The 15,763-nt window shown below is 42.2% G+C and overlaps 1 protein-coding gene across 1 annotated transcript in view; it reads left to right on the top strand.

Moving 5' to 3' along the window:
* LOC124790817 (ribosomal protein S6 kinase beta-1) overlaps positions 1 to 15,763 on the top strand; it is a 170,592-nt gene that overhangs the window by 127,062 nt on the left and 27,767 nt on the right. The window lies entirely within an intron of this gene.

The following is a 15,763-nucleotide window of genomic DNA, read 5'->3' on the forward strand; positions in this document are numbered from 1 at the left end:
TTTGCCTTTCCTTAATCTTTCTTCTAAGATAAGTCGTAAGGTCAGTATTGCCTCACGTGTTCCAGTATTTCTACGGAATCCAAACTGATCTTCCCCGAGGTCGGCTTCTACTAGTTTTTCCATTCGTCTGTAAAGAATTCGTGTTAGTACTTTGCAGCTGTGGCTTATTAAACTGATAGTTCGGTAATTTTCACATCTGTCAACACCTGCTTTCTTTGGGATTGGAATTATTATAGTCTTCTTGAAGTCTGAGGGTATTTCGCCTGTTTCATACATCTTGCTCACCAGATGGTAGAGTTTTGTCAGGACTGGCTCTCCCAAGGCCGTCAGTAGTTCCAATGGAATGTTGTCTACTCCGGGGGCCTTGTTTCGACTCAGGTCCTTCAGTGCTCTGTCAAACTCTTCACGCAGTATCGTATCTCCCATTTCATCTTCATCTACATCCTCTTCCATTTCCATAATATTGTCCTCAAGTGCATCGCCCTTGTATAGACTCTCTATATACTCCTTCCACCTTTCTGCTTTCCCTTCTTTGCTTAGAACTGGGTTTCCATCTGAGCTCTTGATGTTTATACATGTGGTTCTCTTATCTCCAAAGGTCTCTTTAATTTTCCTGTAGGCAGTATCTATCTTACCCCTAGTGAGATAAGCCTCTACATCCTTACATTTGTCCTCTAGCCATCCCTGCTTAGCCATTTTGCACTTCCTGTCGATCTCATTTTTGAGACGTTTGTATTCCTTTTTGCCTGCTTCATTTACTGCATTTTTATATTTTCTCCTTTCATCAATTAAATTCAATATTTCTTCTGTTACCCAAGGATTTCTACTAACCCTCTTCTTTTTACCTACTTGATCGTCTGCTGCCTTCACTACTTCATCCCTCAGAGCTACCCATTCTTCTTCTACTGTATTTCTTTCCCCCATTTCTTTCAATTGTTCCCTTATGCTCTCCCTGAAACTCTGTACAACCTCTGGTTCTTTCAGTTTATCCAGCTCCCATCTCCTTAAATTCCCAATTTTTTGCAGTTTCTTCAGTTTTAATCTACAGGTCATAACCAATAGATTGTGGTCAGAGTCCACATCTGCCCCTGGAAATGTCTTACAATTTAAAACCTGGTTCCTAAATCTCTTAGCTATGATTAAGTTGTGCTCTGTGGAAAATTCTATCAGGCGGCTTCCTCTTTCATTTCTTAGCCCCAATCCATATTCACCTACTACGTTTCCTTCTCTCCCTTTTCCTACACTCGAATTCCAGTCACCCATGACTATTAAATTTTCGTCTCCCTTCACTATCTGAATAATTTCTTTTATTTCATCATACATTTCTTCAATTTCTTCGTCATCTGCAGAGCTAGTTGGCATATAAACTTGTACTACTGTAGTAGGTGTGGGCTTCGTATCTATCTTGGCCACAATAATGCGTTCACTATGCTGTTTGTAGTAGCTTACCCGCATTCCTATTTTCCCATTCATTATTAAACCTACTCCTGCATTACCCCTATTTGATTTTGTGTTTAAAACCCTGTAGTCACCTGACCAAAAGTCTTGTTCCTCCTGCCACCGAACTTCACTAATTCCCACAATATCTAACTTTAACCTATCCATTTCCCTTTTTAAATTTTCTAACCTACCTGCCCGATTAAGGGATCTGACATTCCACGCTCCGATCCGTAGAACGCCAGTTTTCTTTCTCCTGATAACGACATCCTCTTGTGTAGTCCCCGCCCGGAGATCCGAATGGGGGACTATTTTACCTCCGGAATATTTTACCCAAGAGGACGCCATCATCATTTAATCATACAGTAAAGCTGCATGCCCTCGGGAAAAATTACGGCTGTAGTTTCCCCTTGCTTTCAGCCGTTCGCAGTACCAGCACAGCAAGGCCGTTTTGGTTATTGTTACAAGGCCAGATCAGTCAATCATTCAGACTGTTGCCCTTGCAACTACTGAAAAGGCTGCTGCCCCTCTTCAGGAACCACATGTTTGTCTGGCCTCTCAACAGATACCCCTCCGTTGTGGTTGTACCTACGGTACGGCTATCTGTATCGCTGAGGCACGCAAGCCTCCCCACCAACGGCAAGGTCCGTGGTTCATGGGGGGGGGGGGGTCATAACACTTATAGTCAGGTTTGTACAGTCATGCACTGTGACTTCATAATGTTAAGGCATCCACCTTATTTGAAAGCCACATATTACCCAACGTGCAGCTGTTCCATCAAAGCATTCTCATGGAGCTGTCTCAGCAACAGTGGTCCAATTTGCATCTGTTGAAAGCCTATTCATGAGAAAGGTGTTGAGAGTAGTGACTAGAAATTAGTGGTGCGAAGTGTTCCAAGAAACATTCATACGATCTGCATTCGTGCGAAGAAACAAAGAACATATAAATGCCCTGTATTTCGTAGCATATCCCTGTGAATAGTGCAAAACATTTTTTTTTTCATTTAATAGATCTCTGCACTCAGAAATGTAGAAGTTCAACTCACACTGAACAAATTCAAACACATACTCCAACTTCGTGGAGCATTGTCAGAGTAGTAGCTACTTTTGGTATCACAGAGCACATGGTATTTGTAGCAAGAAAACCTAAAGACAGTAGTGGTGCAATTGCTTCTCCAGAACATAAAGTGGTCAAAAGATGTTAATGTGAAACGAGACATAGTGAAGTTTCAAAAAAATGACAATTTTTCGAGACTTTTTGTAGGAAGGGAGAGATTATGTATGATAAGGATAACACACAGAAAATACTTATTTCAGTTAATTGGAAAGAGAAATACACGGCATTAATATGTTCTTTGTTTCTTCACAAGGCATTAAATCATGTGAAGGTTTCTTGGAACAGAGAAAGAAAATTGCACCATACATTCCTACTAACTGTTGTTCACACCTTTCTAATATTGATATTACCAACAAATGACACCCCCCCGGGGGCGCACGGTTCTTTCATTAGTTAGTGCTTGGTACACAATGGGGCCTGAGCTGTTGCAGCCTATTCTTCCTTCCCTGGCTGCATTTCCTTCACTCTGCCCTCCCTCCTTATTCTCACTCCTTCCCCGTTGCCCCTTTCTTCCAATCTCTCTCCGTCCCGATTTATATCGACCTGGCTATCCACCTGGTTCCATGTATTGCTTGCAATTTTGTTCCTTCTACCTGTTCTTTCATCCGTTTTGGCAGTTAGGTCCCTGTTTGAGGTTTGACCTCCACCTCTAAATTTTCTGTTTATAGTGTGAAACCATTTGGGGAAGAACTACATCCCAAGCATCTATAGTGTGGATTCCTTCTTCCGCCCCCCCTTCTTTGCCCAGTTCCTTGTCTGCTGTAGCCCCCCTCCACCCTTCTAGGTCACCAGCACGTGTAGCCAGTTTGTGTGGTGAGGCTGTTATGTACACATCTGAATGAGCCCCCTGACAACACAGGGATCACGCTACTGATACCTGAGCTGTTCCCTCCTCACGTATGCGAAGGAGTAGTTGCTTGTCTTCCTGGAGCATTGGAACTCCCGGCAATGGCCGCTGTGCCAGACGGCCCTTGCTGTGACCGGGTGGTGCCCATAGGGAGAGTGCCTGACCGGAGTGGATAGTATCAAGGTAGAAGATGCTTGGTGCATGAAGTGTATCAAGCTGCAAAAATCTGGCCTTTCTCAAATGGCCATCCCTTCGAATGGTGAAGGATCACTGAATGCTGCTTCATATGAACTGGCAGCCTTCCCTTGCCTGGCTAGACCATGGGAGGAGGATCAGACTCGCCGTCTTCGGATGACGCACTTCCCCACTATGTTGTCTGCACTGGGATGGACGGAGACACATTCACCGCCACAAAGCCATTGTTTTTTTGTGGAGAATATCGAAGACAAGTTTGGTGAAGTCGAGTCTCCTGCAGTATGAAGCGGTCAGCCTCCCTGTTGATCAAAGCTTCCTGTGGCGCCCAGTCTGCATTTCTTTGTACTTGACATCATCTTGGCAATGTCCCAGTGTCTATTACCCATCATCAATCTCTGAATATGGTCAAGAGAATGATTTTTCATAGGGACCTCGTCCTGCAAACTGACGAGGAACTCTTGGCTCATCTGGAGCAATGTGGCATTCATTATGTTCGACCTGTGCAGGAGGGTCACAAAGACAATCGCACCAATACTGGCGCGTCCATTCTGGCTTTTGAGGGATATACCCTCCATGAGAAGGTCAAGGTTATGTGCTACAGCTGTGACATGAAGCTGTATGTCCCACCACCCATGAGGTGTTTTCAGTGCTTGCATTTTTGAGCATATGTCTTCCCGCTGTAGGGCGGACCCTCTGTGCAGTGACTGTGGACACCTATGCACAGAGGGAAGCCCCTGTGTTCTACCATCAGTGTGAGTCAATTGTCATGACCGCCACTCTCCTCACTTCCAAGATTGCCCTGCTTAAAAAAAGACTAGTTCCACTAGTACAAGTCTGGATTGCAAGTCTTAAGCTGAGGCTCTCCAGAAATGAGAAAGACTCCAGTGTCACTTTCCTCAGTGTTTGCCTCTGTTACATCCCTTCCCCTCCTACCTCATCTTTACCCCAGCTCTGCCCCCTTCTCCCCTGCAGTTCCAACGACCACCCTTCTGGGAACCTCTACCCTCCATGGCTGAAGAAGTGCCCCCCTTCTTCGGTACCTGCAAGTGTTGGGGCTCGACCCCTGGGACCTTCACCTAGCGTGTCTCACCCCGAAGGCCTCCTACCATAACTCGGCCATCTATGCACCCCAATGTCGCCTACTATTGCTTGGTTCTGGATCTCGCGGACAACTGTACTCCCTCTGTGCCCCGCTCTCCACCTCTGGAAGAGAAAGAGGATGAAGAAGAAGAAGAAGAAGAAGAAACTTAAGTCCCAAGAATAGGCACCCTGGTGCCCCCAGACGTGCCATCTCCTCCCTCACATCCTGGGTCTGACACCTTATTTATGGATGTCACCCCATTCTTGTCAGTGATGACCACTGACTGAGTGACCTGACCTCCTCTCGGCTTTTTTATGCCTAACTTGGGCTCTCACCACACAATCATCCAGTGGAATTGCAACCTGTACTATTGTCACCTACCAGAAAGACATTATCTCATTTCCTCCTATTCTGCATTCTGGCTTGCACTTCAAGAAATGCACTTCCATGATGACCAATCTCCAACATTTCGTAGGTATCATGCATTCTGTCAGAACTGTACTGGCCTTGGGGTAGTATCTGGTGGGGTCTGCACTTTGATTCTCTCTGATGCCATTAGTGACTGGATCTCCCTTTGTACCAACCTGGAAGGATTAGTAGTTCGAGTGCAAACGACTCCAGCAATCACTGTTTGCAATGTCTGCCTCCCTCCAGGTAGGCCACTGTCTTAAGTTGAAAATTGTCTACCTTAATACAGCAACTCCCGCCCCCATTTCTCCTCCTTGGGGACTTCAGTGCCCACCACCAACTGTGGGGGAGTGCCAATTCAATGGGTAGTGGTCTCCTAATTGATCAACTTATTGCAGACTTCAATTTGTGTCTCCTCAGTGATGGTTTCCCTACCCACTTCAGTACTGCTCGTGGCACCTTTAGCACCTTTACTGCTATCGACCTCATGATCTCCTCCATTGCTCTCATGACTTCCCTACATTGGTCATCCCATGATGATCTTCATGACAGTGACCATTTCCTAGTGATTCTATTGTTCCCCTGCTGCTGCCAACCAGTCAGGCCCCCACATTGGGTATTCTGCAGGGCAGTTGGCTTTTATATACATATACTGTGCACTTCGACACCTCCCTATCGAATCGTATTGATACGGTCGTGCAAGGCATCTCTGCCATTATTCTTCATGGTGCTGGCACTGCTGCCCCCCTACCCATAGGTCCCCCTCGTCGTCAGCCAGTACCTTGGTGGACCAAGGATGTAGCAGTCGCTGTCCAGGACCGCCAATGAGTGCTGCAGCGATTTAAACACCACCTTTCACAGATCAATCTCCTCGCTTTTAAGCATCTCCATGCTAAGGCTCGCAAGTTTTTATCACACCAGCTCTTCCGGATTCGAGTTGACACTTCACTCACTACTTAATAAAAGTGGAGTAAAAAGGAGCGCTATGTTTCTTCCCTGGGGACATATGCCTCTTCATTGCAGGTTTGGTCCAAGCTTTTGGGCCACCAATGAGTCAACTGTCCAGTGTCTTAACATCCAAGGTGCTCTGTGCGCTGATCCATTGGTCCTCGCAGAACACCTTGCAACACACTTTGCAACGACATCAGTGTCTTCTTCCTATCATGGTACCTTTCTCCAGCAGAAACACCGAGTTGAACAGACCCTCCTCTATTTCAACCTGCACCATGCTGAACGCAACAATGAACCCTTCAATAAATGGGAATTCATGCAGGCACTTACCTCCTCACATGACGCAGCCCGAGGTCAAGACTCAATCCACAATCAGATGATCCAATGCTTGGACATTCCCCAGAGGTAACAGCTCCTCAGGATCTTCAACCACATTTGGCTCATAGGTGCTTTTCCGTCACTATGGTGAGACAGTGTAGTTATCCCTGTCCTTTAGCCCAGTAAGAACCCAATGCCTCTTGATAGGTACCACCCCATTAGTCTGACGAATTTACTTTGTAAACTGCTCACCGCCCCATTAGTCTCACAAATTCACTTCGTAAACTGCTCAAGAGGATGGTTAGCTTCAGATTATGTTGAGTACTCAAATCTCGGTGCCCTTTGTCCCCATATCAGTGTGGTTTCCAGGAAGGACCGTCTCCAATCAACCATTTACTCAGGTTGGAAACAGCAACCTGACTCGCTTTTACTAATGACTGGCACCTTGTCACGGTCTTCTTGGACTTACATAAGGCATACGACATGACTTGGTGCCATCACATTTTAGTTATCTTCCATGATGGGGGGCTTCCATGGTCCCCTTCTGATTTTTGTCCACAAGATTTTCACACATCGGCCCTTCCGAGTTTGAGTTGGCACGTCACTCACTGCACCTCAGATTCAGGAGAGCAGTATCATCCCACAGTGTTCTGTGCTAAGTGCCACACTCTTCCTCATAACCGTCAATGGGCTTGTAACCTCTGTTGGCCATGTGGTTACCCCGGCATTGTATGTCATCAATTTTTGCATCTGGTGCAACTCCCACTCGGTAGCATCTACTGAGCGCCAGCTCCAAGGTGTCATCTGATGAGCCTCCGCGTGAGCTGTCTCCCATGGCTTCCAGTTTTCTCCCTCCAAAACACAGGTTATGGATTTTTATCAACAACCCACTGTACACCCGATTCCAGAACTTGATTTAGGCAAGCAGCTCTTTGATATTGTGGCACAGTCTTGTTTCTTGGATCTTATTTTTTATAAAAAGCTGACGTGGCTGCCCCATACTCGCCATCTAAAGACTACATGCATGCCAAAGCTTAATGCTCTCCGCCTCCTGCCTGCACGTGGAATGACATCTGGTGCACTACTGCTCACAGTAATAAACTCAGCACAATCGAGGAGTCTACTGCAGTTTGGCGCTCTTCCTTCCGCTCATGTCAGGAGTAGTCCACTCCTTAACACTTTCCATACCTTTGTCATACCAGGCTCACCCATTGTTTCCTCCTGCATAATGAACCACCCCCACAATGTGGTTGTGGAGCCAGACTGACGGTATCCCACATATTGGTGGAATGTCCCCTTTGTTTGGCTTTTCATGCTAAGTATAGTCTTCCAAATTCCTTAATTTTAATATTAGCAGATGATTCATGGATGGTTGAACTGGTCCTCAGTTTTCTCCATGAAAGTGGTTTTTATTTCCAGATATAAGGTTTTGCTTCACTCCTGGAGCAGGGGCAGAGTGTTTGGGGCCTCTCTTCACGTCTCTTTTCAGTCTGTGATCCCATGACTACTTCCTCTGTGAATGACTGCTCTTTTTTTTCCAATTTTCAGATTTGGTCTCACTTTTAATGTCCTTTACTGTGTGTGTTTTAACTTCATTATTTTATAATTTGACTCCACTGATTGTCCACTTTTAGTGGGCCCTCTTTCTTCTGTGAGTAACGTAGAAATTGCAGGACTGATGACCTGGGCTGTTTTGATTGACTGATTGATTAAATGAGATTGTTTATGGGACCAATCAGTCAATCCAACAGATGCAAATAGGACCACTGTTGCTGTGGCAGCTCATGAAAATGCTTTGTTCAAATAGCTGAAAGTGGGGCAAGAACTGTTAAAACTGGTAAATAAGACACATTTCCCAGTTATCACATAAAGTTAAAGATACTGAGATTGTCTCCTGGTGAATCACAGTTCCTTCTATGACCCTTTATCTTATATGTGAGGTGGATGTCTCAACATACAAAGGAAAGACTGAATTATAAGTATGAATTATAAGTATGTTATTTTGGTGAAAGAGGCTCACAAGTTAACATAAAGGAAATATTTGGAATCAGTTCTAAGTTGAAAGAGTTTTGGATGAAACAATATTGCAATTTTATTAATGGCAGTTAAACTTTAGTGCTTAAACTGGCAGGAAAAACGTCGATATACTTAGTGCCATAAGTTAATTATTTTGTGAACAGTGCACGATTAACTGACAAGGAAGTAGTTGTTAACTTTCAGTAGACAAATGTGTATTTGTATAAGTGTTTGTCATAGACTTTTAGCTTTACTCAATTTAACTAAACTCATTTTATTTATTCAGGAGGAAGGGTAACATCAGACAGTTCCATCGACGGGAATCTGCGACGGAATGTCCGAAAGAAGTCGGATCAGGCAAGACGAAAAGTTTTTTCCAGTGTGTGGGTCTTCACTGGTTATTTCCATAGCAAACCAGACAGTCTGTATCTGTACTTGTTAAGAGCGAGGTCACCAAAGTGGCACACAGTGAACAGAACTAACAGTACATGGTCGGACGATGATCATCAGTGTTAGGTACCCAATGTTACACGTCCTGACTGATCTTCTGATTACCACCTTACAGGAACCACCACCTTGAATACATATCCCCAGCTTTGATTTGTGTACCCAAACTAACATTCCCAAATAATACATTAGATTCGACTCTGTCTGCCTCCTTAGATCAAATGTTAGCCATATAGCATTCCTACATCACTGAAACACCTGTTAAATCACATAAGAAAGTATTGCAGTGAATATCAGCAGTGCTAGTAGCTATAGGATCCCAACCATTGCCTGTTCGCAGTAATAGGAATCATATACCACCAATTCAAGTGGAAAGTAGCCCAAATCCCCTCCCTACCAACCTTCAACATACTGATCAAACTAGTCTCAATGGTACCACCCAGAAACAATGTGATGAGGGACAAAGAGCACCATGAACAAAGACCTCTGTGTAGACTTGAGTGCTTTTGACGTTCTAGAGGTTGTTGTTGTGGTCTTCAGCCCTGAGACTGGTAAGATGCAGCTCTCCATGCTAATCTACCCTGTGCAAGCTCCTTCATCTCCCAGTACCTACTGCAACCTACATCCTTCTGAATCTGCTTAGTGTATTCATCTCTTGGTCTCCCTCTACGATTTTTACCCTCCACGCTGCCTTCCAGAACTAATTTCGTGATCCCTTGATGCCTCAGAACATGTCCTACCAACCGATCCCTTCTTCTAGTCAAGTTGTGCCACAAACTCCTGTTCTCCCCAATTCTATTCAATACCCCCTCATTAGTTATGCGATCTACCCATCTAATCTTCAGTATTCTTCTGTAGCACTACATTGCAAAAGCTTCTATTCTCTTCTGGTCTAAACTATTTATCATCCATGTTTCACTTCCATACATGGCTACACTCCATACAAATACTTTGAGAAACGACTTCCTGACACTTAAATCAATACTCGATCTTAACAAATTTCTCTTCTTCAGAAACGCTTTCCTTGTCATTGCCAGTCTACATTTTATATCCTCTCTACTTCGACCATCATCAGTTATTTTGCTCCCCAAATAGCTAAACTCATTTACTACTTCAAGTGTCTCATTTCCTAATCTAATCCCCTCAGCATCACCCGACTTAATTCGACTACATTCCATTATCCTCATTTTGCTTTTGTTGATCTTCATCTTATACCCTCCTTTCAAGACACTGTCCATTCCGTTCAACTGCTCTTCCAAGCCCTTTGCTGTCTCTGACAGAATTACAATGTCATCGGCGAACCTCAAAGTTTTTATTTCTTCTCCATGGATTTTAATACCTACTCCAAATTTTTCTTTTGTTTCCTTTACTGCTTGCTCAATATACAGATAGAATAACATCGGGGAGAGGCTAAAACCCTGTCTCGCTCCTTCCCAACCGCTGCTTCCCTTTCATGCCCCTGACTCTTATAACTGCCATCTGGTTTCTGTACAAATTGTAAATAGCCTTTCGCTCCCTGTATTTTATCCCTGCCACCTTCAGTATTTGAAAGAGAGTATTCCAGTCAACATTGTCAAAAGCTATCTGTAAGTCTACAAATGCTAGAAAAGTAGGTTTGCCTTTCCTTAATCTTTCTTCTAAGATAAGTCGTAAGGTCAGTATTGCCTCACGTCTTCCAACATTTCTACAGAATCCAAACTGATCTTCCCCGAGGTTGACTTCTACCAGGTTTTCCATTTGTCTGTAAAGAATTTGCGTTAGTATTTTGCAGCTGTGACTTATTAAACTGATAGTTCGGTAACTTTCACATCTGTCAACACCTGCTTTCTTTGGGATTGGAATTATTATATCCTTCTTGAAGTCTGAGGGAATTTCACCTGTCTCATACCTCTTGCTCACCAGATGATAGAGTTTTGTCAGGACTGGCTCTCCCAAGGCTGTCAATAGTTCTAATGGAATGTTGTCTACTCCTGGGGCCTTGTTTCGACTCAGGTCTTTCAGTGCTCTGTCAAACTCTTCACGCAGTATCATATCTCCCATTTAATCTTCATCTACATCCTCTTCCATTTTCATAATATTGCCCTCAAGTACATCGCCCTTGTGTAGACACTCTATATACTCCTTCCAGCTTTCTGCTTTCCCTTCTTTGCTTAGAACTGGGTTTCCATCTGAGCTCTTGATATTCATGCAAGTGGTTCTCTTTTCTCCAAAGGTCTCTTTAATTTCCCTCTAGGCAGTATCTGTCTTACCCCTTGTGAGATAAGCCTCTACATCCTTACATTTGTCCTCTAGCCATCCCTGCTTAGCCATTTTGCACTTCCTGTCGATCTCATTTTTGAGACGTTTGTGTTCCTTTTTGCCTGCTTCACTTACTGCATTTTTGTATTTTCTCCTTTCATCAGTTAAATTCAGCTTCTCTTCTGTTACCCAAGGATTTGTACTAGCCCTCATCTTTTTACCTACTTGATTGTCTACTGCGTTCACTATCTCATTTCTGAAAGCTACCCATTCTTCTTCTACTGTATTTCTTTCCTCCATTCCTGTCAATTGTTCCCTTATGCTCTCGCTCAAACTCTGTACAACCTCTGGTTTAGTCAGTTTATCCAGTCGCATCTCCTTAAATTCCCACCTTTTTGCAGTTTCTTCAGTTTTAATCTACAGTTCATAACCAATAGATTGTGGTCAGAGTCCACATCTGCCCCTGGAAATGTCTTAAAATTTAAAACCTGGTTCCCAGAAACAATGTGATGAGGGACAAAGAGCACCATGAACAAAGACCTCTGTGTAGACTTGAGTGCTTGTGACGTTGGACATAGAAAGTAAATAATGTGAAAGACAAAGTGAGATGCGAATGGAGGTGGACAGGAGGAGTGTAAATAAACTAGTATCTATATATTGGTAAAATTCGAAGGTGAATTTTCTTCATGGAAGGGAGGAACATGAAGGGAAGAAGTTAAATGGGACTTAGAACCAGCAGAGGAGTGCCAGGACAGAATCCAGCCATTGCCAGAGTTTGTCAAAGGTAGCCACTGGACTGTGTGATGGTCAGTGGACTGTGTGATCAGACTTCACAACCTCCTCTGTATTGATTGACTACACATGCCATCACCAAGCAAGCCTTTGGGGATAGAGATAGGGGTGGCATTTGCACGTTTGCAGTCCGATTATGACAACTGGGTCATTGGCCTTGGCCCATACCTTTCTGCACGACCCACTTACGTCAAAGCTACCTTGACATCAGCATGGAGGAACTAGTATCTAAGCACACTTGAAATAGCTCGGCATTGCCGAACAGCTGTGCAATAATGTGATGTCAGACCTGTGCTTCTCTGCACACATCAATGGTTTGATGCTTCTATCAGCTCTGTGACATGAACAAATTTAACACCTGGTTATGCCTCGAAAGACAACTTTGTTGTGGACTCTTTGTTGCAGACTTTTTCACACTGCCACACAAAGAATTGTTACATCTAGGTTTTGTCCAAGGAAAGCAGAAATCTGAAAGCTGAGTAATGTGCTGTGCTGCTGAAGAAAATGTCTTCATGTAAATAAAACTAAGCTGCAATTCTTGCTCAAATAGTTTTTCAGCAAGTGTTTTACATTTTGCATAAAAAAATAAAAGCCACAGTTTTTGGATTGGCTCTTTTTTTTTAAATGCAGTTGTCCTCAAACAGTTGCAAGTTACCTTGAAAGAATGAACTTGCCAAAACTTTTCTATCAAATATCGCTAACACCTTGAACAGCTGCTGTTATAGTTGGACTGTAAATAATCGGTACAAACAACTCCAGCGTCTCACAAAGATATTTTGGCAATTGGTGATTCAAAACTGTAATTTTTGTGTGTGCAAATTGTTGCTTGTAATTTCCAGATTACTGGTTTCGGGCAATGTCACCCGTCTTCAGATCATATGTTGTAGTTACCAAGTAACCTGTCTTAAAGGAACTGTCAGTGTATTGTCATATACAGTATACGACAGTGAACTGGTAGTTCCTGTATGACAAGTTACTCTGTAATGATAACATATGATATGAAGACGGGCAACGTTTCCTGAAACTGGTGATGTGTAATAAGTCAGCAATCTGCAGACTGTAAAAATTAGACACATTTACATAAACAAGATCACAGGTAAATCCCCTGCGATGAATATGTCTAGTTTCGATAAATGCACATGTTGAGGATATCCAAAGTAGATCAGAGATAGTAATCAATGTTTGCATATTGCTCCTAGCTGTATCGGTTTCACAGCCAACATCACTTGCAGCCAATTACCAGTCACTATTCTGTTTTTGTTTTTATATGGTAACTATTGTCCATAGGGTCCCACAGTTCCCGCATTTCTGTATAAAGCTCAGTAAGTTGTTCAGTTTCTTTGCGATGCCACTCCATATTTAACACAATGTGAACCCAGGCAATCATCTGTGAACAGAACGCTGTTTATGAAATATGGGCAATGTTGTGATTTGTCACGCTGCACTGTGAATTAGCAGTGCATTGCAATATTCACTTGTTGCTGGCTCAAGTCTGCAAAGGCAACGTTCCACGTCGTTGAGCCTGAGAATAAGTTGTAGGTGGGCTTCTAAATGCTAGTGAAGTGATGTCCTGCAAGCTCCAGATTCAAGATGCAGTGCCGTGAATTTGAAACAATGTCACAGACTCATTTGAATTGCATGTAAATATGTATATACTTCAAGCTACTGAATGTTTAAATTATAAATTGAGATGAAACATGAATGCCAAAATATAAATTGCATTAATTAAGTTGCAAAAAGGCTTAACCCCAAACATATTGTAAACATCAGTTGCATTACTTTTTGAATGATAATATTACATTTTCACAATACTTTTTTGCAAAAAACACGTTATAATGTGCATCTTGTTCTTAAGTATCTGTATTTTAGACAATTTTTCCTTCTTTCAGAAGCCATGCCAAGAGAGAAAAAAGAGCTTAGAAAGAAGCTCTTCTGTAACAGAGTTTTACCATGGTAATTGATAAATCTAGCAAAAAGCTCCAGTGTGTCCCATGAAGTAAAGTGCTAACAACAGAGTGTGTGAAACCCAGCAAATCAAAAGACCACTTCAAAAGAAATCGTGCAGAGTTCACTGAAAGGCACTGCATTGTTCAACTGCAATGAAGCTGAATTGAAAAGTTCACACACAGATTTATCAGCCTTTTTTCCAGTCACTAGAAATCACACTTTAAAGCTTCATACTGAATCCTCCTTGAATCACTGAAACCAAGGAACTTCATACAACACTAGAGGATCTCATCAAGCATTGCTTACTAGATGTGATGAAGCTAGTTTTAGGAAAAAGTAGCTACCTCTTTCTAACAACACAATCAGAAGTCACATCAAGGCCAGGAGTTTGGATATTTTTGACACAGTGTTCGACAATATAAAGACCAGTTCATTTCTTTTTGCTGAATTGACGGACACATCATCTTGTTCCAAGCTGCTTGCCCATGTTCTATACATAAGATGATGATCTGAAAAGAGAATACTTGTTCTCAGAATCACTGAAGACTACTACAAGCAGCTTATAAATTTTCTGAATCAGGTAGTGCAGATTGTAAAACAATTTCCAAGGTATTGTGACAAACACAGCTCAAAGAGGTGCACAAAAAGGTTACAACGAAATTTGATGTGCTCATTGTTCCACACAGTAGTACAATTGCTGTCATATGGCAAGGTGTTGCATGGACTGCTGAAGCTTAGGTAAGAAATTGTTTTGTTTCTGCAAAGTGTGAAGATGGAAAAAGAGAGAGACATATATGCCAAAATAATGGGCAATGTATATTTGTTTCCCAAGTGGCATACTTTGTGGATTTCTCTGTAGAAATGAATATGTTGCAAGGAAATGCAGTGACTATTTTGACAGCACAAGATAAAGTTGGCAGTTTCCCTTGCAGATGGAGCTTTACAAACACAGTGCCAAAGTTCAAGACAATTCAATGTTCTCAGAATTGATTGTGATGCTGGACACGAACACTGAAAAGTACTTCTTCCCATGTGAAATAAGTTGTCACTGATAATCAGTAGTAAATTGCACTGGTAATTATTTTCATGAAGGGGAGAATCGACAATTAAATGCCCATGCTTAAAAACAGTTGCAGTGATTGAAGGAATATTTTGAGACAGCAAAATTCAAGCCAACACAGAATCACTTGCACTATGTGAAGACAACGCATGAGCAGATTTCTCTTAAACAGAACTAGCAAGGTTTCAGAGAAAGATTGGTGAAGACTATCCATTTTTATCAGGGAACCCTTAAGAAAACTGATTCCATTTACTATGACCTATAGGTGTTAAGTGGATTTGCAGTTATAGTGGCAATGAAAACAAAAGCAAGGAACTGATTGAAATTTTGAACACAATTTATGAGGCATTAACTGAGACCAAACCGAATAAAAGATTGCTATAAATAAGCAATACCAACCATCTCACTGAGCTTCATTATTTCTTGATGCAATATACCACCTACAGAAACATGTTTTATTGTACAGCATTAATGAAATATATTGCCCAAAATATGAATTCAAACATTTTTTTCCCCAATCTAAATGTTAGTTAGTTAGTTAGTTACCAAACTTTGTTTGGGGTATTGGTTTCTATATGCTGTCTCTCAGGGTTAATACTCTCAGAAAGGTTGGAATCACTGTACCTGTGACAAATTTTCTTTTCTAACTCATTGTGTTTCAGCTGCAATTTTTCCAATTCCTGGTAGAGATCTTTTTTCACTCTCTGCTGATTTTCTCACTTAATTTACTACTCTTGTTTTGTACATCTTTGTTTCTGCCATGCTATAATCTCAGATTTTTTGAAGCAGATCATAAGACCAACCAATTCAGCTAAACTCTTTAACCTAGTTTTGAACTGAATTTTTCTTTGCAGACCTCTAAAATTAATATTATTGTATCACAATGTGCCTCTAACCTAAATTATGACAT

The sequence above is a fragment of the Schistocerca piceifrons genome, chromosome 1 (assembly GCF_021461385.2).
Source record: "Schistocerca piceifrons isolate TAMUIC-IGC-003096 chromosome 1, iqSchPice1.1, whole genome shotgun sequence".
NCBI lineage: Eukaryota > Metazoa > Arthropoda > Insecta > Orthoptera > Acrididae > Schistocerca > Schistocerca piceifrons.